We start from the raw sequence: 26,314 nt of genomic DNA on the forward strand, positions 1-26,314 counted from the left end.
CTTTAACGGAAGGCAGGAGTATATTTAAATATTGTCCTACTCTCTGTGTTAGTTCACGTCGAGACGAATATCATTAGAGTATTAAATTTTCTGTAAAATGCTGGGATTTAGGCCTCAACATAACTGTTCAAAGAAAATTAGTCACCACACTCAAAACTTGCAAATTTAGTGTTGCTTTGATCGGAAATTTATTCCTAAACACTGGATTTGACTACAGTAAATCGCTACGTATAGCTACCGGTTTAATAAAGATAAAAGAGAAGCTGTATTCTCAGTACAGGTTAGCAGATCGCGCATTTACTTTAATAAATAACGAGAAATACGGTTTGTGTACGTTGTTTAGTCTGTCAACATGTCTCAAAGCGCCATTTCATGTTTAGACCGTAGCTCGCGTAATTAGCGTACGCACCAGTGACGTCATTCAGAGTGTCAGCCGCTACCGTGAGACGTTAAACATTCAGGATCTGCGCCGTAGTGATCACCCGTGGTCCACAACATCACCTGATTACCGCTACCTAGAAATTAAGGTGCGATTAAATTGCGGCGGCTGTGGCGATACAAGCTGCGGTGCTGTACCAGCAGCCGCAGCGGCAGTATTGGATTCGCACCCTTGGGGCCCTTACGTACCACTGCGAGTGTGACGTAACAGCGCGCTGCTCTTTTGAAAGGAAATGAGAGAGCTGTGTTGGCCCAGACAGCACGCAATCTTCTCCACACGATAAATCTGGCCTCTAAATGTCGACTACGATAAACTGTACAAACCCTCGAGTACTGTGGTGCGAAAAGAAGGACAATATAAAGCCAGGGATGGAAACTCGATCAGAGGTGTCTTATTCTCTTCATCAACGGGTGCAGGATTTGTGTGCCACCTAATGATTTTCGTAGAACAGTGAAGAGACGGCCAGGTACTATTTACGTTAGCAGTTCCTCAGGTTCTTCAGGGAAGTGGTTCAGTTATGTATTGAGCCGCCATCATTTACGGATGCCAGACCCATCGCATATCCGTCGAAGACTATTTGTGGACTGTGGCGTATCGAAACACGAACCTCCAACCTACTGTCCGGTCATACCGTCAACATTCCGGCGATGGCTGCGTCTTACAGTCAGCGCAAGAGTACATCACGTCCATCTCGTCACCGTGTTCTTACTTGGGGCACGAATCGACCATATGTGGTATCTGTTGGCCTGAATCCGATGAAGCATGCTGTAGACCACTTGAAATCCCCACCCACTGGATGAGCTCAAGAGGGCCACCATCAACGAGTAATGCAAGGTTGAGCAGCAAAGTCTCGACCACCGTTTAAGAATCATTCGATGTAGGATCCAAGTGAATTTACTGATGGTTTAAGATGCGCAGATTCGAAAACAACAGCCTTATGTAACTTCCTGGCAGATTAAAACTGTGTGCCATACCGAGACTTGATCTCGGGACCATTGCCTTTCGCGGGAAAGTGCTCTACCGACTGAGCTACCCAGTTGAAGCTCTGAGGACGGATCGTAAATCGTGCTTGGGTAGGCCAGTCGGTGCCGGCACAGTAGCTCAGCGTGTTCAGTCAGAGGGTTAGCTCCTCTCTGTAACAAAAAAACTGAGTAAACAGATCAACGAAAAATCTAAACGGGTGTCATCGGACGTCCGCTCCGAACAAAGTCAACGGACGATATAGAACAAAATGAGATAAAGAAAGTCGGTAGAGCACTTACCCGTTGAAGGCAAAAGTCCCGAGTTCGAGCATCGGTCTGGCACACAGTTTTAATCTGCCAGGAAGTTTCATATCAGCGCACACTCTGCAGCAGGGTGAAAATCTCATTTTGGAAACAATGTCCTTAGTTTGGAAATTCTTTTTATCTTCTTGAGCTCTGTTGTTTCATTTGTTGGGCCCCTTTAATCTAAACCCACACAGATTCACTGATTTGTCGACAGTATTAAATCTTTTTTGAAAAGTTTCTTGCACTGCATTTTGTAGTTTGTTTCATAGTTACTGGTTCATCCTTTTTGTGGCTAGAGACTATCCAGACGGATGTGCAAGGGCCATCCGGAAAGTAAGAAACGATCTGTCGCGAAATGGAAACGACAGTGAAAATCCGATGAAGTCTGGCACAGATGTGGTGGGCAGTGTCTCTACTATGCCCGTAGTTAGAGTCATGTCGCTCTTCTCAGTTCTGAGCGCACAGTGAGCGCGTGCAGATGCCTAGAAAATAGTGTCTAGGTGTAGGCGCCTGCCAAGAGATTTGGCCTGTCATGCAACCCCACAAAACGCAACTGACATGTATTTCCTTCTTCGCGACAGTTCTCGACCGCACACTGCAGGGGCACTGAGGACGCTCCTGCAGCGTTTTTGATGGAAACTGTCTGATCACCCACCACACAGCCCGGACTTGGCTCCGTCTGCTCTTCATATCTGGTCAAATGAACCACTGGCTATGAAGACAACATTTTGGCGCAGTCCACAAGCTGCAGTCCAACGCCGAAAGTTGTCGGAAAGCGCAGGAGGTTTCCTTCTGTGACGAGAGTATTGGAAAGTTGGTACAACGCTACCGCAGTTGTCTAAATCTGAGCCTTGACTGTGTAGAGAAGTTGCTGGAGGGTGTAGCTAACAGTTGCAGATAAAACGGTTTTGATTTTCACTGTGATTTCCATTTCACTCTCGATCGCTCCTTACTTTCCGAATAGCCCTCGTAGCATTTTATTCTCTCCTCTGTTCACTTTCTCACTTATTTTTGGTTACATTTTTAGTGCCTATTAGGGGGAGTTCATACAGTTTAGAAAAGATTTAGTCGTTTTACTAGCTGAATAACACCCGTCTCTCGGTCTGTGCACCGAAGGCCCACATGTTTAGCTGCTGCTTTCACCGTCACTATAATCGTGACTCAAGGTGGTAACTCGTAACTATAGTACACACCAAAACTGCCTGTTTCTAGCAAATGACAAAGTTATTTCGCTCATATCTTTTAACGCGTAGCGCACTGACTTGCGAAACAGGGAGGTGAGTCAGATCAGGATCGAATCTGCGGGCTAGATTAACGACTGGTACATCGGCCAGCCTTGTGTGGTTATCAGGCGGTTGTAAGATAACATTATTGTTACGGGAATAACCGGATCAGATATGTGTTATGTGTAGGAACCAAAGACGTTACTCCTTGCACAAGAAAAGCGAACATTATCACTGCATTATCTCTGTGTTTTATTATCTTTGTTGTTGAATATTATGTTAAGGACTTTGATTTTGTCGCTGCTCTGATAAAGACGAAGGGAACATATAATCGTAAATATTACGTATTACAACTCGACAGTAAGAGTAAAAGTTGTGTTCAAGGAAGAAATAATCTCTGATAAATAATTAGTTGAGACTCCAACGTTAATATTACTCTTTGTGGTCATCCTATAGAAAGTTTCAGCAACAGTACGTCGACAAGGAGTTGGAGAGACTCTGGGGAGATTGGCCAACGAAGCTGAAAAATAAACATGGAGACTTTCAGCGGGCTGAAAAGCACGCAGCAAGAAATCTGCCACAGCTCCTTAGCAACATATTACTACATGACAAAACACATACAATGGCGTTTAGTTTCAATGGTAATTTCTATACACCATTTTAAAACCAAGAATACATGCTAATTTTGTCTATAAAACATTAAAATACCATAAAAATAACAACATACTGTTTCACGCTCGTTGTCCAGCCCACTGTCTCAAGCTAATGATCTCTCTCTTGAGTTAACGGACGACTGTTACTGCAGGAAATGATTCTGGCCACAAAGTTAATATTAAATAAATTTGACAAATCATTATAAACAGCCGACTCCGTATGGCGGGATAAGCGCTTGCGAAGACTGAGACGTAGTGTTTTATAAATCTTTCTTCGTGGAATTTCGTGACGTCAGTGATCAGACATTACATTATTTAATGTCTTCAATTAAGGAACCAATATTGGAAAAAAACAATGGATAAATCTTGGTACAAAAATTAGGCCTCTATTACTACGACTGCCACTGTAATGTTGGCATCGATTGTCTTAATTCTTATTTTCATTCGGATTTGCAACTGCCTCGGCAGACTGTCCTCTGCGGCAAAGTGACAGAAGGGTAGTCGTAAACTGCAAAACAGTCGTTCATCTACATCTACTTGATTACTCTGCTATTCACAATAAAGTGCCTCGCAGAGGGTTCAGTAAACCACCTTCAAGCAATCTTTCTACCGTTCCACTCTCGAATGGCGAGAGGGAAAAACGAGCACTAAAATTTTTCTGTGCGAGCCCTAATTTCACTTATTTTATCGTCATGATCATTTCTCCCTATGTAGGTGGGTGCCAACAGAATGTTTTCGCAATCGGAGGAGAAATCTGGTGAATGAAATTTCATGAGAAGATCCGGTCACAACGAAAAACGGCTTTGTTTTAATGACTGCCACTCCAATTCACGCATCATGTCTGTGGCGATAGTACAAAACGAGCTGCCCTTCTTTGTATTTTTCGATGTCATCCGTCAGTCCCGTATGCTGCGGATCCCACAACTCACAGCATTACTCCAGAATAGGGGGGACAAGTGTGGTGTAAGCAGTCACTTTAGTAGACCTGCAGCACCTTTTAAGTGTTCTACCAATGAATCGCAGTCTTTGGTTGGCTCTACCCACAACATTATCGATGTGATCGTTCCAATTTAGGGTATTTGTAATTTTAATCCCTAAGTATTTAGTTGAATTTACAGCCTTCAGATTTGTGTGACTTACCGCGTAATCGAAATTTAGCGGATTTATTTTAGTACTCATGTGAATAACTTCACACTATTCAGGGTCAGTTGCTACTTTTCGCACTATACAGATACTTATCTAAATCATTTTGCAATTCGTTTTGGTCATCTGATGACTTTACAAGATGGTATATGACAGTATCATCTTCACTCGTTCCATTGGATAAAGTTTTGTCAACATTTACGATATTGGTCTCGTGAAAGCTCGTGAACTGTAAGAATCATATATCTTGTTGCATTCACAAGGGATCACCAAATATAAAGTAATGTTAATTTAAATTGGAACTAAAATTTGCGATGAAGTTAATTAATCAAGATGGTTTGTTCTGAGTGAGTCTTACTTTAAGCGCCAGCCAAGTCCAACATGCAGCTGTATGTAGAGTCTGAAATGGCGTTAGAAGATGAATCAGAAATATTATCATTAGATGTGCTATAGTGAAACTTCTGACTGAACACGAAATCACTTTCGATAACACAGTTGTTCACGGCATTTATAGTTAACGAGCTAAGAGGTCAGGCCATACAGAGGCTGTAGAAAAATCAGACGAAAGTAATATTGACTGGAGGTTAATTGTCAATTTCTTTTCAGCGAGGGAGACGGCTTAAATTAAACAGGCCAGTGAGAGGCGACAGCGGAAAGCAGTTGTTGGGACGATCGTTCGCAGGAGCGCTCTTGTTTCCGCGTCGCCTGCCGATGCATTATTCATTGCTCTTCAGCAGACCCTGAGGGGGTTCTCGGCCCAACATCAAAACACTTCATAGACACTCCAACACTCCGCACGAGCGCCATTTCCGGCTGTAAGGGAACTACCAGTATCGAATACATTATTCCGCTCACATACCCGCGCATAGTTAAACTGCACGTGCGTGTCGAACACAGTTATGCCTTCCCTAAAATTGATGTACAGTGACGAATGACGTACTACTGCTGCATAGAAAAAGAATAGCAATGAACTTCTTTTTCGAGAAATATTCATCAATAGCTTTGAAACCCTGAGAGCAAGTATCTGTCTTCCGATGATCCCTATAGAATTTTTAGCGAATATATTATAAATTAAATTCAAAAGACGTTGGGTGTTGATAAGTGTGAATATTACGGCATCTCAATTTGGTTGCAAAATATTTACAGGAATTAGTTGCAGAAGACTGGAAAATACTGGTAAAAGCCGACTTTGTGGAAGATCAGTTTTGTTCGCGCGACACAACACTGACTCCACTTTGTTGAAAAAAACGCAAAATTAATTCATACGAAGGTAATCCAATAAATAATACACCACATTTGTTTCAAAACATGTTTGCTCTTAAGAGAATTCAAATAATGGTTCAGATGGCTCCAAGCACTATGGGACTTGACAACTGAGGTCATCAGTCCCCTAGACTTAGAACTACTTAAACCTAACTAACCTAAGGACATCACACACATCCATGCGCGAGGCAGGATTCGAACCTGCGGCCATAACAGAAGCGCGGTTCCGGACTGAAGCGCCTAGTACCGCTCGGTCACAGCGGCCGGCTTTAGAGAATTCAGTGACAATGTTATTACTGTGGTCTCCACCTCGAAGACTGGTTTGATATAAATCTCCATGCTACTCTACCAAGTGCAAGACTCGTCATCTAATTGCTACTACATCCTACATCTATATCAACCTGCTTGCTGTGTTTTAATCTCTTAGTCTCCCTCTACAATTTGTACCTCACATTCTTCCCTTCCATATTAAGGTGATAATTCCTTGATGTCGCAAAATGTGTGTCATCAACCGACCCGTCTTTTAGTCAAGTTGAGCCACGACCTCATTTTTTCCCCAATTTTACTTCCTCATTTCAAAAACTGGTTCAAATGGCTCTGAGCACTATGGGACTTAACATCTATGGTCATCAGTCCCCTAGAACTTAGAACTACTTAATCCTAACTAACCTAAGGACAGCACACAACATCCAGCCATCACGAGGCAGAGAAAATCCCTGAGCCCGCCGGGAATCGAACCCTGTTACTTCCTCATTTGTAATGTTGTGACACTATCACAGCAGATAGGGAATGAATGTTCGAAATATCGTCTGCCACAACATGTACTCGAGGACGCACAATGGTGTTACATGTGGGTTTCATATGAAAGTCCAGTGCGTCCGTCTCCACGTCTCGTAACTGAGTTGTAGTCAACTTGCTTACCTCTTGTCTCGTAGACGTTGCCATAATTTGTTTATTCTCTGTTGGTCGCGAGCTCTAACGCTTGTGCAATAAACAATGCGTAATAATATGGCAAGTAGGTAGGTTTAAATGGTAAGCATAATGTGAATTGCTAAGTGTTAAGATGCTAAGTAATTTTATTTTATTTGTCCAATCGCAAAATTAGTAAAACGATTTCTAGAGCCAATCTGTCATATCATTAGTTCCCAAACACCACAAAAGTTGCAAAACACTTCACCCGATCTTACAGTCCACTCGAGATAGCATAAACGTGTTTTCCGAGGCAATTTTACCAGTTAATTCAATCTTTACGTGGAGTTTCAGCCTCGAAAACAGATCGTATACTGCCTTGGATTAACGCAAAATCACACAAGTACGTTAGTCGAAGCAATTACTCAACAAGCTGTTCCGTCTTTACCTGAGATCAGATCGTTTTACACGGATTCATGTACTACCTCATCCGCAAACGGTCGTAGACTATCAGGGAGCCATCTTAGCAGTTTGGCGCCTACCGTCTCAGTGTAGGCTTGTAATTGACCCATCCTTTCCCTCAATAGGCACTGAAAGTATCTAAATTTTGTAAGTTTCATTTCCTTATGAACTGAGTAATACTGGAAACACTGTTTACGAGTTCTTAGTCCAAGTAACGTCATCAGTACGGCTGGTGCTGTATATTAATATTCAAACAGTAAATTTAAATAATAAAAAATTTGCTACTTCGCACCCAGTGTTGTAGGTGGACCCCACTGTCTCTCTCTGTTCGAGTGCGATAAAACTGTTGCTGGCCGGGCCGTTGTCACGCTATGTCACCATCTTGCGCGTCTTTCGATTAGTCTGCTTTGTGATCCTACAAACTTGCTAGCCTCCCGTAACAAAATCTTCCTATACTGTGCATAAAAATGTAGCAACAAAAATGTAATAAGTGTGGCCAGGGGTTTGGCATAAACACCACAACGCAATCTAGCCATCTGACCTTATGCAGTCTTCTGTAACACCACATTTCATAAGCCTCTTTCTCGTCCTGTCTTCCATACAGGACATAATTCCAGAAAAATCCCTTCGAGGAAGACTCCCTAATACTAAAACGTATATTCGATGTTAACAAGTTTCTTTTCATAAAAACGCTTTTCTTGCTGTTATCAGTTTACATTTTACATCCTCTCTAAATATAGTCCATCATCATTTGTGTTACTGCCCAAATAGCAAAACTCGGCCACTCCTTCCAGCGTCTCATTTCCTTATGCACTTTCCTGAGCATCGCCTGATTTACTTCGGCTACCTTCCATTACCCTTATTTGGCTTTTGTTTGTTTATATCTTATGTCCTCCTTTCAAGACAATCTCCATTTCGTTCAACTGCACTTCCGTGTACTTTCCTGCCTGTGACTGATTTACAATGTCATAGACAAGCTTCAAAGTTTTTATTTCTACTCCATGAATTTTAATTCCTTCTCCAAATCTTTCGATGGTTTCCTTTACTCCCTACTCAATGTACTGACTGAATAACATCGGGGATAAGCTACAAGCATCTCTCACTCACTCTTCTACCACAACATCCCTTTCATGCCCTACATCTCTTATAAATGCCGTCTATTTTCAGCATAACTTGTAAGTAACCTTTCGCTCCCTGTACATTAGTCCTCCTATCCTCAGAATTTCAAAGAGTGTATTCTATTTAATATTGTCGAAAGCTTTCTCTAAGCCTATAAATGCTGTAACGTAGGTTTGCCTTTCTTTAATCTATCTTGTAAAAGAAGTCCTATATCCAGTGTTGCCTCGCGTGTTCCTACATCTCCCAGAACCCGAACTAACCGCCGGCCGCGGTGGTCTAGCGGTTCTAGGCGCGCAGTCCGGAACCGCGCGACTGCCTCGGGCATGGACGTGTGTGATGTCCTTAGGTTAGTTAGGTTTAAGTATTTCTAAGTTCTAGGGGACTGATGACCACAGATGTTAAGTACCATAGTGCTCAGAGCCATTTGAACCAACCCGAACTAACCTCTGCATACTTGTTCCACTGATTTTCCAACTGAGCTCTTGATGTTCATACAACAGCTTCTCTTTCCTCCAAAAATCTCTTAAATTTTCATGTAGGCGGTCAATAACTTTTCTTTAGTTACACGTGCGTCTATAGTCCTGAATGTCTCCTTTAGCCATTCCTGTTTAGCCATTTGCACTTTCTGTCAGTCTCATTTTTTATACGTCTATAGTCCCTTCTGCCGGCTTCATGTTCTGAATTTTTATGATTTCTCCTTTCAACAGTGAAATCCATTACGTCCTGAAGTATCCACTCATTTCTAAAATTCTCTTTCTCTTGCAGTTGCTTCAATTTGAATCTTCAGTTCATAAGCAGTCAATTGTGGTCAGAGTAAAGTCTGCCCTGGAAACGTCTTACAGCTTAAAATTTGGTTCCGAAATGTGTGTCTTACCATTATGTAACCAATATAAAATCGTCCTAAGTCTCCAGGCCTCTTTCACGGATACACCCTTCATTCATGATTCTTAAACCAAGTTTAGCGATGATTAAATTGTGTTCCGCGTAAAATTCTACCGCCCGGCTTCCTCTTTGATTCCTTTCCACCGTCCATATCCTCCTACTATTTTTCTTTCTCTTCCTCTTTCTACTATCGAATTTCAGTTCTCCATCATAATGAAATTTGCCTCTCCCTTAAATATCTGAATAATTTCCTTTACTTCGTCATACATTGAAACACATAGGTTCCGAGTTCGAGCCTCGGTCCGGCACACAGTTTTAATCTACCAGGAAGTTTCATATCAGCCAAATTTCGCTGCAGAGTGAAAATCTCATTCTGGAAGCATCCCCAGGGCTATGGCTAAGTCATCGTAATATCCTTTCTTCGAGGAGTGCTGGTTCTGCAAGGTTCGCAGAACAGCTTCTGTGAAGTTTGGAAGGTAGGAGACGTGGTACTTCCAGAACTGAACTTCTGAGGACATTTCCTACGTTGTGCTTGTGTAGCTCAGTTGGTAGAGCACTTACCCGAGAACGGCGAAGGTCCCGCGTTCGAGTCTCGGTCCAGCACACGCTTTTAATCTACCAGGAAGTTTCAAGTTTGCTATATTTTAGCTATGTGCCCTATAGAGTCTCATTCACTCATTCATCAGATTTAAAATATCGATTGAGAGGGTATCACTGCCTGGCGCAGTTTCTTTTTTCTACTTTGTTTGTAGCATATTAGATTTCTGATGGGAGTGTTTCTGGGATTTGTGAAACAGAAACATCCAACTGATGTAGTTGGGGGAGGGGCGGGGGGAGCGGTTGCGCCGGGTGGTGGACTAGCAAGGCCGCACAGGTTATATACATACATCAAAAAATAAAAAAAAGAAGTTGGTAGAGCACCTGCCCGCGCAGGCAAAGATCCCGAGTTCGAGACTCGGTCCGACACGCAGCTTTAATCTGCCAGGAAGTTTCACGTCAGCGCACACTCCACTGCAGAGTGAAAATCTGTTTCTAGAATCATCATACATTCTTTCAATGTCTTCATCATCTGCGGTGCTAACTGGCGAATGAATGTGTACTGCAGTAGTGGATTTTTGCTTCTTGTCTCTCTTGGCTACGATTATGTCTTCATTGTGCTTCTCATAGTAGCTTACCTGTTTTCCTATTTTTTGTTCATTGGTAGACCTACTCCCTCATTCCCCTATTTGATTTTTTATTTATGATCCTCTACTGACCTGTCCAGAACTGCTGTTCTTCCTGCCACCGAACTCCACTAATTACCACTATATCTAAGTTCAACCTACCCATTCCCAATTTTCAATTTTCTAACCTATCTGCCCGATTAAGGGAATAACATTCCACGCTCAGACTCGTAGGATACTAGTTTTATTTTTCCTGGTGACGACCTCCTCCTGATTTGTCCCCATCTAGAGATGTGAGGGGGATTATCTCTCCTCTGGAATGTTTTACCAAAAAGGATGCCATCATTATTTAACCATACAGTAGAGCCCTCAGGAAAGATAACGGCTGTAATTTCCACTTGCCTTCAGCGTTCGCAATACTAGTACATGTTGGCTGATGTTACAAGGCCAGATCAGTCGATCATCCAGACTGCTTACCTGCAACTACTGAAGAGGCTGCTGCCTCTCTTCCTGAAGCACCTGCTTGGCGTCTCCACAGGAACCCCTCCGTTGTGATTCGACCTACATCATAGCTATCTGCATCGTTGAGGCATGAAAACTATCCCACCTCGGAGACGTACGTGGTTCATTGAGGACACGGTTTCAGTCAAATTTTTAACATGTAATATTTTTCTGTATAGTCTCTATCACGTTATATGGTCATTCACCAGCGTTGTGTAAGAGCATGTACTCCCTTGCTGGTAAATGCCCTTGTCCTGTGCTCCTTTTCACTGCATGAATTACGCTCTCATTATGTTCAAAGTGTGCCCCACTTAAAGCATCCTTAGTTGCCCTAGAAGGTCAGGGCTATAGGATGGATGAGGCAGTGATGTTCTAACACAGTTTGGCGATGTGTTTCCAGGTTCTGAGACTTGTTTGTCGGCATGAGCTGTCGTGTTGGATCAAGATTCCTTTTGGATTCTTGCCAGAACTAAGACGTCGCAAACGGTTCTGGAGTGAGTTCAGAGGCTTTACATATGCCTATGAATCAATGGTTGACGCTTTTGCGAACGCATCCACGAGAATGACGTCTTCACTGTCCTAAATACTTTCATCATGACTTTGGCAGCAGAGAAAGCTACTTGTAATTACATCGATTTTGGTGATTGTGGGTGGTGTCACTCGACTGACTACCTTTTTATTTACAGCTCAAAGTGATACACTCACCTTTCGATACATGTAATAATCCATGACACATCAACGGCTGTAAAAATATAGGGGCATTATTTATTCAACGACTCTTTTACCATTTGTAGATCCAAGGAAATTCTTTGACACTGTTGACTGGAATACTGTTTTTGAAATTCACAGGGTAGCAAGGATAAAACACAGGGAGCGGAAGGTTCTCTACCACTTGTAAATATACCGTACTACAGTTATAAATCGAAAAACATTAAAGGGAAACAGTAGCTGAGAACGGAGTGAAACAGTGTTGCAGCCCATCTCTGATGTTATTTAATCTGTACATTGAGCAAGCCGCGAAGGAATCCAACAAGAAATTGGAAAAGAAATTTAAATTTTATACAGAAAAAACTAAAACTTTGAGGTTTGCGGATGACATTCTAATTCCGTCAGAGTCCGTCTTCTTAGCTGGGTGGTAAAGTGTTCACCTCCCATGCAAGCAGGCCGGGGTTCGATTCCCGGCCGGGTTGGAGCTTTTCTCCATTCGAGTACTGGGTGTTGTGTTCTCCTCATGATCATTTCATCTCATTACCGGCGCGCAAGTCACCCGATGTGGCGTCGGCTGAAATAAGACTTGCAGATGGCGGCCGAAATTCCCCGAATGCGGCATCCCGGCCAAGGATGCCATACGCCCATTATTTTCATTTTTGTCAGAGATGGTAAAGGATTTCGAAGAGCAGTTGATCAGACAGGTTATAAAAGTATAGGGAGCGATCAAAAAGTTTTCGTTTGAGTACGTCACTGCAGCGCATATGCAACGTAGCGTGACTCTGATGCTGGTTTATAAGCACCGACATGTAGTCAAGTGATTAGTGTGACAGTAATGTATTTCCAACGTGCGTGCAGTAAATGCGGACACGTGAACGCTGCGACGTTATTACCAAATGCGTCCAAATAGGGCCAACATGCTGTTACTCTTTTCTTGGATGCAGAAGGGCAAACACCGGTATACATCCATCGGACAATGAAGAATGTGTATAGGACACCATGTCTGTCGAAAACTACCGCTGTGTAATGATACGCCAAGGTGTGCTGCTACTTCATGATAACGCACGTCCCCATATCACAAATGTCATAGCACGTAAGTTACACCACATTGAACTCGAGCACCCACCATACAGTTCTGATCCCTTCCTATGCGATTATCACCTCTTTAGTCCCTTAAAAAAATCTTGAAGGATCTACGATTTCTGTCGGACGAGGATGTGCAGCAGGCAGTTACAGACCTCTTCATTCTGCAGGACACGATGTGTTACCAAAGGGCTATGTTCAAACCGATGCGTCGTTGGGATGATTCCTATCGGTGATTTTGTCTGATCGGCATACCGATTCTGGACTGTACGGCCTTAGAACTGAAACTTTTTGATCACCCCTTATAAAACAAAGGCACCAGAATGTAGTCCATTTATGTCACGTGGTGCTGAATCAGTTATACTAGGGAATGAGACGCTAAACGTAATGTATCTGTTTTTCTAATCGAGCAGCAAAAGAAGTGACAATGAAGGAAGTAGAGAGGATATAAAATGCAGACTGACAGAAAAGTAATCGTAAAAACGAATTTTTTTTACATCTGATATAAATGTCAGTTTTACAAAGATTTTTGTGAAGGTGTTTATCTCATGTGTAATCTTGTACGATAGTGAAGATGGTTCAGATGGCTTTAAGCAGTATGGGACTTAACATCTTAGGTCATCAGTCCCCTAGACTTAGAATAACTTAAACCTAACTAATCTATCACACACATCCATGCCCAAGGCAGGATTCGAACCTGCGACCGTAGCAGCAGCGCGGTTCCAGACTGAAGCGACTAGAGCCACTAGGCCACAGCAGCCGGCTACGAAAGTGAAACGGAAACGATAAATGGTTCGGACGAAAAGAGAATAGAATGCTCAAAATTAGATTAGTAGAGTGGATAAATAATGAGGAGGCGCTGGGTTGAAATGGGACGAAAAAATGGCATAACTTGGCTAGAATAACAGAGCAGTTACAGTACACTTCCTGAATCATCAAGGAATCGTCAGTTTTGTAATGAAGAGAAATATGAAGCGTAAAAATTGCATAGGGAGACCAGGGACTGACTACAGTAAACATGTTCTAATGGATGTCACTCTGGCGACGAACACATTTTTCCCAATGAGAGATGTAGGTTTACCACTTACAGCAGTATTTCCCTTTCCTTTATATTAGTTCATGTCATTTATCTCTTGAAATCTTTATTTTCTTTCCTTCGCTCTTAATATCTTACAGCCATAAAATAGTGCAAAAATTAATTTGGTTCATGTTACTGCAAAAGCGCACGAAGCTGGCAGTTCACCCGTGGTATGGAACTATTATAATGTTGTTCCACCGTTACACTGCTTATACACGATGCCGTCCCATTTTAGGCACAATGTTAATGATGAGTCACACAAATGGTGCGTTTAAAACGGGGCAGCGACCGCGTTGCGTTAACCCAAGGCGGCAAACGAACGTCAATTTGCAAAGCTGACAAATATAAACAGCGCTGTTGTTTGCATTATTCGCTTGGCACAGCAAAGGCCGTCAGCTATTTCACGAGCGTAGAACTTAGGTAAGCACAGAGGGTACACGCACTGGCGTGGCACAACACGTGCGTGAGGGTGCTGTCTATTAACTCAAAGCAACACAATCACTTACACTACGTAAACATTACCGCACCCACCACGTACTGCATTTAATTATTTAGACTAATGTGTTACATATGACTGTAAGAGAAAAGAGAATTTAAATCTTCAAGGACAGAGATAACTTTCTGAAAATGCGGTACAAATTTTACTCTTACAATCTGGCTAAATGTCATCAAAACACTCACTGCTGCATTCCCGAAATCATATAATGTTGGGAAACAGTACATTGAGAATTTCCCAGTGGGAAATAGTCTTTATCGTAATGTTATTTGTGACGAACGGTAGTTTATCAACAAAACTAAAGTTTCCGTATTGGCAAACATACGTCTAGTGAAACCACAAAATTTCAATGGCGTTGAAATTTCGTTGCCATAACTACAATGTACAAGTCACTATTTCTTGATGTTCACAGTAGGCTGTACGTTGAAATGACTGGCACATTTTCCAGGTCAGTTCCTAAATCTGCATTTTTTTTTAAATAGTGTAACTGTTTTCCCGCGTTTCCTGATTTGTAGGAAAATTCCGTTTTCTTTTCCTGATTTGATACACAGTTCTAGCTTTCAAAATGATTGTTGTTTGTATATTTATAAAAATATTAATATTTCTCCTTTTAATATGTGTAGATTTAAAAATAAATTTCATACTTGAATATTTAGGAATAAATGGGCTCTTTCATTAGAAAAACAGAAGAGTCTGTAATTTTCATTACAGTTATCAGAACAGACAGAGAACGTCTGACGTGAAGTCGAGTCAAGTAGTTAATTTAGAGACTTAGACGGTTCTGCAAGGTGTTTGGATGCGGATTTCTTGGGCTCCTAAGTTTTGTGCAGACTTACGGAGTCTCTTTTGGTGTGCTATAAGTGCACATATCGCATGAGGCAGCTATCCAGGTAGCAACGTACTTCTGGCGCAAACGTGAGAGTTCATAAATTACATGGCTTCAGAGGTCCGACAGCCAATTAAATGCCGTTGTCAGACAGAGAAGAGTTCAGCTGACTTGAATTCAGAATAGCTTACTCGTCCACACATCTGGGACTCCCGGAAACCTTCTTAAATATCCTACTGACAATAACTAACTCCATTTTTCTGCCAGTATTTTCGGAAAACATCTCCCAGTTACATGTTTAGTGTCGAAATTTCATATCTGCGTGGTCAAAAATGTCGGAGGAAATACACTAAAAACTGTCGTTGTTTCACACGAATGACAGGAAATGAGCGATCAAGTACCGGAACCTTTTAATTTCGCTTATTGCTTCCTGGCATTATAATTATCTGCTGCATACGTCGTAATTCACAATTTCATGACAATGTCTGTAATAAGGCAACACTTGTGTCAAATTCATGTGCTCGCTACCGTACATTACTGCACTAAGATCTTTTTCAGTCTCTTAAGTACGTTGAAAGACTGATAAGGTGACAATTAGTTTCAGTTTACATTGGTGTACCTCAGGCCGCAGATCCGGATGAGATCCGTAATGACTCATAATTCTGATTTATCAAATCAGTTCACTTGAACAAAAACTTCACGGCTAAGAACAAAATTTAATTTCTGACTTAGGTTGAGTTTGCTGAAATTAATTCGCACCCGTGTGGCCTGAAACGAACCCTACACTAAACATTTATAAAACTGAGCTGTAGAGAAGCCCTTATGTACTTAAAGCAGCAATTAATTTGTGGCATTACCAACGAGAGTGGGAGTGAAGCAACACCTCATTCAGAATTATTCAGTACGGCGTTCACTGTAGCTGTACTCTTCAAACGTTAATCCATTCTGCTGTCTACAGAAAGTGCTATTTGAATGACATAGCCGGAAATCCGATACAGCCGTCAGTAACTGTGTGGCATATGGAATAACGGCCGGAAGCCACGATGAAACTACGTCGGAAAGATAACTGGTGGGAGTACTTTCATGTGTCACAGTGTCCACAACCGACATGCACCGTCCTGTGTTTAACGAAGTGTAAGTAAAAAGAGCATGACGTGATTGTGACACAAAGGCGTAGAAGCGTAGCAAAGGGAGCGCAAAGACCTATTATTGGAGGCTACAGGTCGGAGCGGCTGACGTGGATGTATTCTAGTGTGTGCCAGTTGCTAAGCAGCGGCGTCGTTCGTGGCTATTCCAGGCTCGCGTGCGAGATAGCGAGGAACCGCTTGAATATTATGGACAGTGGGCACGAAACTGCCAGAGACTCTTTAACACAATCGCTTTTAAGCGCTAATACTCTCTCTGTCGTAACAAGCAGTTCTCTAACAATGCATGAAATATTTCTGCATTAAATATTTCCTTCATTCACCGAAAAAAAATATTATTCTCTTGTAAGTTAAATGCTGAATTCATTACTACTCGTGTATCAATTTACCGTCCATCTGAAGTCTATAGAATAGGACGTCGATTTGCAGCCTAGCGTCAGTTCTCAGCGGGACTCATGAGCGAAGCAGCATTGTGCTGCTGGTTGTGTGCAGTTGGATCGCCGAAATATCGAGTCAAGTTGATTTTAGGATCCGGCAGCAAACCTGAAGAGACTTTCTGACTTATTACACCGGGAAAACCTACGAAGTCACATGCTTTAATTGATGTCAATCATTAATAAGTAAAAACATTATTTTTCTGCTTTTGTGTATAACGAAGTCACCTTTGCATCTTTCTACGTCAGATTACACTGGGCAACAAAAAAATAATTTTTGGATGTTTCGAGCACTTCATGCGGCAATTCTTACTAATTTTGGGTTGAGAAAAACAAATATGACAATGAAAATTTTTTATTAGTTCCAGTTTCTATGATATACACAAGGTGGAAGTATTACATATCAACAAATTGAGAGAAAATGATATATTTTAATCACATACATGCTAACAACAATAAAAGTACATTTGATTTTTTTAAACTGGTAATTACATGCTAAGAGTTCTCAATTGCTGGAAAAATACTTCGCAGATGGTCGTGTCCAAAGTGAATCATGTGGTGGCCTAATGATTTCGTCGTCTTTTAGCTTGCCTCTTGTAATGGAGTTCCGCAGAATCCCTACACAAAGACCAACAGTAATCCGCAAGCATTACTTCATTCCAACGGCCCTGATATCTTTGTTCCGTAACAGAAATGTCCTGATGGAATCTCTCACCATGTTCATCGCTAACAGCTCCACAACTAGGAGGGAAAAAGTCTAGGTGGGAGTGGAGATAATGGATCTTAAGGGACATGTGGCATCCAAGGTTACGGTATTTTAGCAGGAGCATGTCACCAAATGCTTGTAGTTGTCATCTCTTTTGTTGCCTAAAAATCCATGAACAACACCCTTGAAGGCTTCCCAAGCTTCCTTTTCTTTCCCCTCCAAAACTTGGTCAAATGCAGGATCCTTTACAAGTTCTCTTATTTGTGGTCCGACAAAAATGCCTTCCCTAACTTTTGCATCACTTAATTTCGAAAATTTCTCTCTTATGTATTTAAAGACCTGTCCTTCTCGATAAATAGCTTTGACAAAGTTTTTCATCAAACCCAGCTTGATACGCAGGGGTGGAAAAGAACGTCTTTTGGGTCCACAAGAGGCTTGGCAACGACATTTTTCTCGCTAGGGTGAAGATTTCTTGCAGGCCAGTCTTCTTTAATATAATGCAACTTCCTATCTCTACTGTCCCACATACATAAGAAGCAGCAATGCTTTGTGCAACCCAGTTGGATTCCTAAGAGTATGGAAATGACTTTTAGATCACCACAGATTTTCCATTTGTGTTCATGATATTTAATTGGGTCCAACAGAGCTGTTATATTTGCATATGTCTCCTTCATGTGAACAGCAAGACCAACAGGAATAGGCGAAAGAAGGTTCCCGTTGTGAAGTAACACAGCTTTCAAACTAAGCTTGGAGGAGTCTATGAATAGCCTCCATGCAATTGGATTATAGTTCAAATTCAAAGATTTCATCAAGCCATTAACGTCGCAGCAAAAAACAAGATAATTTTTCATCTCAAAAAAGGGAAGCAGTTCAAAGTGACGTTTTTTGTACTGTGAGATTCTCACATCGCTTTGGAGAAGATTCCACTGCTGTAGTCGAGACCCAAGAATTTCTGCATTCTCCTTTGACAGGCCAAGGTCTGTAATGAGATCGCTCAATTCCGCTTGACTCAGTATGTGCGGTTTATTATCTTTTCCCTCAAAATCAGGGTCATGGGATGTTGAAGGCTTGTTGGGTTCTTCTTGTTCCACACTGTCTTCATTTTCTACTTACAACACACAATTTTCGGGTGGAGTAGGAACTGGTAAACTATCCCAATGTGGAATCGGTCGAATAGCAGATGGAATATTCTGGTACTGAACTGTTCTTCTTTTCTTCATAGAAAATCCTGCCTTTATAGGTGGAGGCAGGCAGAAATATCATTCATCTGTATGGTTTGTAGGCTCCCGCCAAATCATATGCACAACGAAAGCCATAGATCGTTTCTTCTTTTTCAGCCATTGTCGCAGTGTAACTGAAAATACGTTGCAACATATATGTGGAGCTCAAGACTTATCCTGGTCGCCTACTTTCATACCGAAATAATACTGAAAGTCAGTCTTTACAACAGGTGTCAGATTGCGTTTCTTTGAGGAAAATGTTATTTCACCACAAATATAACAAAAGTTATTCACCATATTTACACATTTTCGTGGCATTTTTACAAATTTTACACTAAAAAAGCACTCGCGAACCAGAAATTTTGCATTAATTTGAGTAGAAGCTACATGTAATTCACAGTCACAGTAACAGTATCTATGTTTATGACATACAAACAGCTGAAGAGCATTTGTGTTTTGTTATTTGACATGTCTGCCAACTCCCAAAAAAGAATTCACCCAAATTTAAAATCTTCACTCTAAAAAATGAAATGTCACTTTATCTTCGGAACAAGAGCTAATCTGTCATTTTTATGGTGATTTTTGAATTCAGCAGATGGAAATACATGTAAATTTACTATTTTTAAGCCCAAAACATTTTCATTGTTGCCAAGTGTTATGGAACCAAATGCACGTACCATATTGCAGTGCAAGTTTTCTAATTCAGAAACACATCGGCAACTCACTGGTGCGCATAGGTGCCCATTTTAATTTACGCAGTTCACTGAGAGAAAATAAAAATTATCATCTATTAACAAACGGCGTCATGACGCGGTTAGTGAAACTACGCCACTTCCTCTTGCCACCCTACCCTCTTGGCCAATCTCAACGTATCCCACTGTGTTGTATCATTTAACCCGCAACAACATGTGTGATTTATAACTGATCCATTGATGGTTTTTTCCCAGCCAAAGTATCACAGGAAGAGGTACATTTGCATTAACAATAACGTTGTGGACTTCGGCAGCAGAATAGAGTCATGCATTACTCTGGTAACCATTTAAGATAACGGCTTATATTCACGCTGATTTATTTTTCTTTTACTACAAGATGTAGTTTCAGGAAATGCTACACAAATTTATCCGATATTTTCAAAAGTATTTCAGTTAGTTTTAAGGCTAGAGACCATTCATTGGAACTCTTGGAAACGCTGAATTACTACAGGAAAGCCCATTGGTCGTACGTAATTATGTCTCCATTCCGTTTCTGTCATTCCAGTCTGGTGAATGGTGACGCAACAGTTAAATGTAATTCGATAGAGCCCGATACTGCTGACATTTGCACTGCTGAAAGCATGATAATTGACAGACTATTTTCGAGGCAACAATAAAGGTTTTACATTTATATTGACTAAATTCCAGCACTGACAGCAATACGTAGCTCCTCTATAGGCTGGTAACCTGGTTTACGTAACTAATGGACGTTTTGTGTAACATTGGATATATGACTGTAAGGCTCGTGTACGTCCAACAGAATGCGCCCAACGAACGTTACGTCGCAAATAATTGTTTACTTGTCAAAGCACAAATGAGTGATATGATTTTCTCTTCAGTGAAATTAAATACCGTGATATAATCCATAAAAACCGCATTCCCCTTTGTTGCAGGTAATTTATGCAACGACAAAGAAATTCCTTTAAAAAACCATAAAACAGGAGCCATTGCCTCATTTCGCTTCCGCAGTATTGATGTTACATTTATAAACTTGAATGTGAAAGACTCCTTGTGTGTCTTAGTCCCGCGTATGATTACAGTGTGATAGAAATGGAAAACTATTTTTGATTATATAGTGGAATATGAGGCCTCTAGGTTTTTGCGATGCTTAAAAATCGTTTCCAGTTCACTTGCGTGTTATACGTTTGTGTTTATTCTATTTTAATTTGCTTGAGTCAGACTGGAACAAGATGTTCTAAATCCTGCAGATATTATGTAAAGTTACGTGCTTAGAAATTCCGCAACTAATTTAATATTAAACATATTCTCCAGCTGTTACACATAGTATCTTTCGTTACGCACAGAAAGTCGACAAGATTACGCGGTATTTACAACGAGTAAAGCTTGTGACTCATTGCATAACTTAGACCATTTCCGTACTCGATTGCCACGTTATGACGTCTCTGCCATTACATTCTGCCGCTGTGTCAGAAATTTTGTACACTTGAAATCATAACACGTTTATTCTCAGTCCCATCCGCCAACACCAGACAACTCCACCTTGAGTAAATGTTGCTTACTGTCAATAATAGATTTAACGGGGTCTCCGCTGTTTCAAGGCATGTGCGTTGAATGGATATATCAGGAGAAGGAGTGAAGTACATTTTACGTATAGAAGTAATTATAAGATATCTTTGCGAAAGATTGGTACCGCAGTTATTGCAAGCTGCTCGAAAGTTGATACGGCAACCGTGCGGTCCTACGCGCTTCAGTCTAGAACCGCGTGACCGTTACGGTCGCAGGTTCCAATCCTGCCTCGGGCATTGATGTGTGTGATGTCCTTAGGTTAGTTAGGTTTAAGTAGTTCTAAGTTCTAGGCGACTGATGACCACAGATGTTAAGCCCATAGTGCTCTGAGCCATTTGAACCATTTGATACGGCAAAGAATCTCTCAGCTGTGATTGGCTTGGTTTTTGAACGAATAAACAGATTTAATGCACCGGTTTATTGCTATAACTGAGCTCTGGCACTATGATTTTATGGCAGATACAGAGCAGAAATCAAAGCAAATGCTGAAGACACTTGTCGCGCCCCGAAACATCAGGAACTAATTTCCTATACTTACTAAAAGACTAGATAAATTTTTTGTGCAGAATGTCTCATGAATTTTACAAGAAAACAAATAAATGTTATACACAGTGTACCGAAAATAAGAACCAGTCTTGAAATAAATTTACCATATATATTTTTTTTAATGTTCTCACTCTTAATGATCAACTCTTTGTACCTGAATTTTACCTTTGTCTTAACTTTATTCTGTTTATTGCATATGTGACGCATTTCTAATACATGTGCTCCTTCACTCTTTAATTAAGAATACCTTAATGCTATGTTTCAGTCGGAAGCTCTGGTCAAGAGACGTGGAGTGGCCCCTGGGTCGCGGCTTCTACTACCATGTGATCACCGGCCGGCACGTCTGGACATCGGAGAACAACGACGTTAGCGGCGAAGATTCCGCCTAAAAGATTTTCGATTGTTACCAATGTTCGTCCATTTCTATAGCTCGTTTATCTTAATTGGTTAAGAAAGATACACATTTATTAAGTACTGCCACGATGAAATCTGGCATGACGCTATGTATCACAAGTGATATCGTACCCTTGTTACAATACGAGAAACCTCCCCGTTGCTAACGTTCACATCGCCGAATAAAACACAATGCATGATTCCTGAGTTAAAGAACGGAACCAGAAAGGTTACGTCTTTATAATGTGATCACGAGACCCAAAATCAACAGTACACTTTAACACTTCCTCTGGAAGATTGTTGCTATCCTCTTACAACACTTACGAGATTATGCTTTCGAGATCTTGAAACGCAGAATTACTGCACGAAAACACACCAGTCATACAAAATTATGTCTCTCTTCCGTGGTTATCATATGCAACTAACGGAGGATATATTATACTACATTTGAAATTGTGGTGGAGAATACATTTCAGTCTGTATATCCCATTTCAGTTTCACTGCTTTTGTCCTGTTTCCAAATATTCTTCTCTAGTATTGGTGTCAGTATTCTAATAGTCTATGGAGACATATGTATGCATGATTGTCTGTGTCTATTTATTAATATCTAGGAAAATTAAGTCCCACAACTATGCAGCTGAATATATTGGCAGTATTTATTTATGTGTGTTATCCATGTTTACAACTTTCTATGTGCTTAATACTTTATTTATCATTCTATCATATCAGTGAGTTACTTCTATAGGTAGTGAGGTCCTTGGAAACTACCAAAAGGCTATGTTTGGCCCAATAAAAATGTGTAACAAGTGCTTGATGTTCAGACTTAGATAGCACAAATGGATGAACAATTGTATAATTAAAAGGAGAATTCGTGTCATACAAACAAATTTAAATATTTCAACACAGATACATACGATTGGTGTTTTCTTTTTAGTGTTGCAGTTACTGTGTGCTCTCTCTTAGCTGTGCTGAATGAATGCCGAGAATGGGAAGGACCAGAATAAACATCTCATTTTGCAGTCAGGGTACAGTGCCTGTCCGCTTGCTTGTGTGCATACTTTTCATCGACATAAATATGTAACGTTTTATTTGCTCGAGGAATATAACAACTGTGCTTACTATTCAGAAAATTTTATAAAGCAAGAAGCTGTCTGAATCCTTATATAAAAGTTTGCGGAGAAATAATTTGTTCGTCAGTGTATGTAGGGTTGTGTGTGTGTGTGTGTGTGTGTGTGTGTGTGTGTGTGTGTGTGTGCAAATAGTAGAAAAGTCAATAACCATGATCGATTTCGGTGTATCTAAATGTATATATTAAACTGAATTATCGAGATTAAAATTTATTTTAAAATATATACTCATAGAAATAAATTATGGTATGTATGTTATTCAATTGTTGTAATAATAGCGGGGTTTTGTTGTAAAAGCGCTGCATTCAATGAAACGAGATAATAGTGATGATAACTTGTGTAACTGCATAGACATTTTCAGTCACAATTTCAGCACATTACTTGAAACTCAAAAAGAAGTTATTTAGTCAGTTGTATATTAACACATATCACTTAATGCTTTGCAGTATATGATCAGTGTTGTGATTTATTTCCTCAAAAATGAGTTTATGTTTCATTAATAGCAATCTTATGTGGAGCAACCATTTCGTGATACTAATACAAATTTAAATGAATTATTTTCTCGAATGCAGCGTTTTTACAACTGATTTTGCACTGAAGTACATGTGCTGTTAGTTATGTGCCTGCAGATGTTATAATAGTCTGGTCGAAAATGAGCTTACCTCATCTAATGATTAGCATGTCTCATTTGTAATACAAATCACTGTTTTTCTTTCTAATCTTTTCTCAGTATCCTAAGATTTTCTATATTTCCGTGATTTTTCTCTTTCACAGAACATAACGTAGTTGAATACATGAAGTGACAGTGTTCAGTGTGTTTCACAATGTGTCACAATGGGGAAAAGTTTCCATCCTGAACATAACATCAAAATTTAAGCTAATTGTGGGTTAATGCATGAATTTGCTTTCTTGCTAGTTTTCTATCAGCAAGTATTCTCCACTTTTCGCATGATTTGTCCACATGTTGTATAAATTCCTGATATGTTTACTAGTGAATAAGATGTTGCAGCTCCTACATAACAGTATTGTATATGTGATCTTCATTTACTTATTCATGTGTCTCTGGTAATTTTCAACATCATAAAAGCTGTGTGTATTCGTATTGTATCTAGCACAATACTGATAATATGTTTTGGTAGTCTTGTTAGTACATATAGGTGCTTGCCTCTCGTATTTCTTCAAGAGAAATTGTGCTTTACGGATCTCAATGTTAATGTTCTACATTTTTCTATGTGTTCTTGTAATAATCATTTATGTTTTTATACAGTCAAATATATCGCCTAAATTTTCTTAAAACTTGCCATGTATAGCAAAAACAAAAGAAGTAGTGCAGATTGTAATGTACAAGCTGGAAAAATTCTATGTGACAACACCCATGCACAGAACAGTGCATACTGGAATTGATGATGATTCACCTAATTTGTTTAGGTGTTGACAATATACTCCATTTCACATATAGCCCTCATTTATGTTTAGCAGATCAATGTGACAGAAGAAACAACACACAACCAGTATTTATTACAAATTCATACATTACATTAACATTGTCTGTATGAATATAGACAAATTTGACACATATAAAATCTGATTAATGAATGACATTTAATTCATACAAAATTTAAATCATCATGGAAGCAAACCATTGCAATAGATGAATATATTTTATGATCTGTCACTAAACATAAAATAGTAATAATATCTATTATGAAATACATGTTCCTTGATTTTATGTGTTTATAATAAATATCTAAGTGGCAGATTTATGAAATATGATATGAATATCAAATCTATTTTCAAGAATGAGTAAATGTATTGTGAATGTTTCCACATGAAAACTTAAATCTAACTTCTCATTGGAAAATGATGTTTTCTGTTGGTAATTAGTCTCCCTATATTATGCTGCAGATCTCTGACTGACTTGTAGGTATTTTTCAATGAAGGACACTTATTTTTTTCACACATTACATAACTGTACACCATTATGACTTATAAAAGAGATAAATAGTTATAACATTTTAATTCTTTCCATTACAGAAGCTTGTTAACATGAGTAACTTTTACTATACACCGAATGAATATGATATAAATTATTTTATTGAATGTTTAGGATTTACTCTCAGATGTCATTTACATATCAATTACAGATTTTGTGCATGAACTACAGGGCTTTTATCCTTTGATATCCCAAAATAACAATTCTTATTCAGAAATGACTCAAGAACAAAATATTTCATTGTCACTGAAGATATGTTTTACCTTATTTTATGTCTTACTCTGTGTGTTTATAGGAGGAATTTTGCATATGATATTTATAAAAGAGATATTTAATTCTATAAGTACCAGGATTCTAGTCACTGTCCCACTAAGATACCAAATAATGTTTAAATAAAGTTACATTTAATGGAAGTATGTTATACTGTTATATGTCCTGATTAATGTGAATTTAGTATTAAAAACAGTATGCATTTCTGAGTTGTATATGAACCTTTTCTTTGAGTGTAGTTTTAAGAATTAATATTTTGTATTACCAGCATATATAAATTATATAAAACTTGTACCAAATTATTTATAGTATGTCATAAGGATGAATTAAAGTATCCTTTGCTGTAACGTAATGTTTTTTCTCAACTCACCCTGAGATGAAAAAGATGTCAGATATCAGTTAGTACCATGAAAATGACAAATTTTACTCATTTGACACGTTTGTTGGAGTTTCATTAATTCTGTTTGCACACACTAAAGTATGTGTGAGACACAGAAATATTGATGTTATGGAATTGGAATGATTTGATCCTTAATAACACTTCAGGAATACAGTATTGCATTTTGTTGACAGCAATTACAGAATACTGAAACTATTTTGAAACTACTAAGGGGTGATCCCCATTTTACGATGTTTTAAAGACAGTGAAATGGCTGAGCATCTTTCTGCAAATATTTGTCAGCATCATTCTGCAAATATTTGCAAATAACTACAGTGGTCTTCACTAGCAAAATGTTACATAAGAACGAAGTGACATATTGAAGTTAAACAAAACTCCAATTTCGCTTACCAACTGAAAACTTTTAGTCATTTTTTATTTGAACGACTATATTTATTTAATTGTGGTTTTATTTCCTACCATATACGATATAATTTTATATTCAAAGTGATCTATGTTCATACCACCATAAAAATGAAGTAAGAGCAATTTTCTAATAAATAACAATTTCAGTGTAAAAATTGAAATTAATTGTTGTGGATCACT

At 39.6% G+C, this 26,314-nt stretch overlaps 1 protein-coding gene across 1 annotated transcript in view; it reads left to right on the forward strand.

The window, feature by feature from the left end:
• The window catches only part of LOC126184430 (toll-like receptor 6), a 347,148-nt gene extending 321,522 nt beyond the window's left edge, over nt 1-25,626 (forward strand). The window contains exon 2 of the mRNA XM_049926821.1: nt 21,812-25,626. The gene's annotated coding sequence lies outside the window, so the exon portion shown is untranslated. The remainder of the gene's footprint in view (nt 1-21,811) is intronic.
• The last annotated feature ends 688 nt before the right edge of the window (nt 25,627-26,314 follow it).

Source organism: Schistocerca cancellata, chromosome 4 (genome assembly GCF_023864275.1).
Source record: "Schistocerca cancellata isolate TAMUIC-IGC-003103 chromosome 4, iqSchCanc2.1, whole genome shotgun sequence".
Lineage (NCBI taxonomy): Eukaryota > Metazoa > Arthropoda > Insecta > Orthoptera > Acrididae > Schistocerca > Schistocerca cancellata.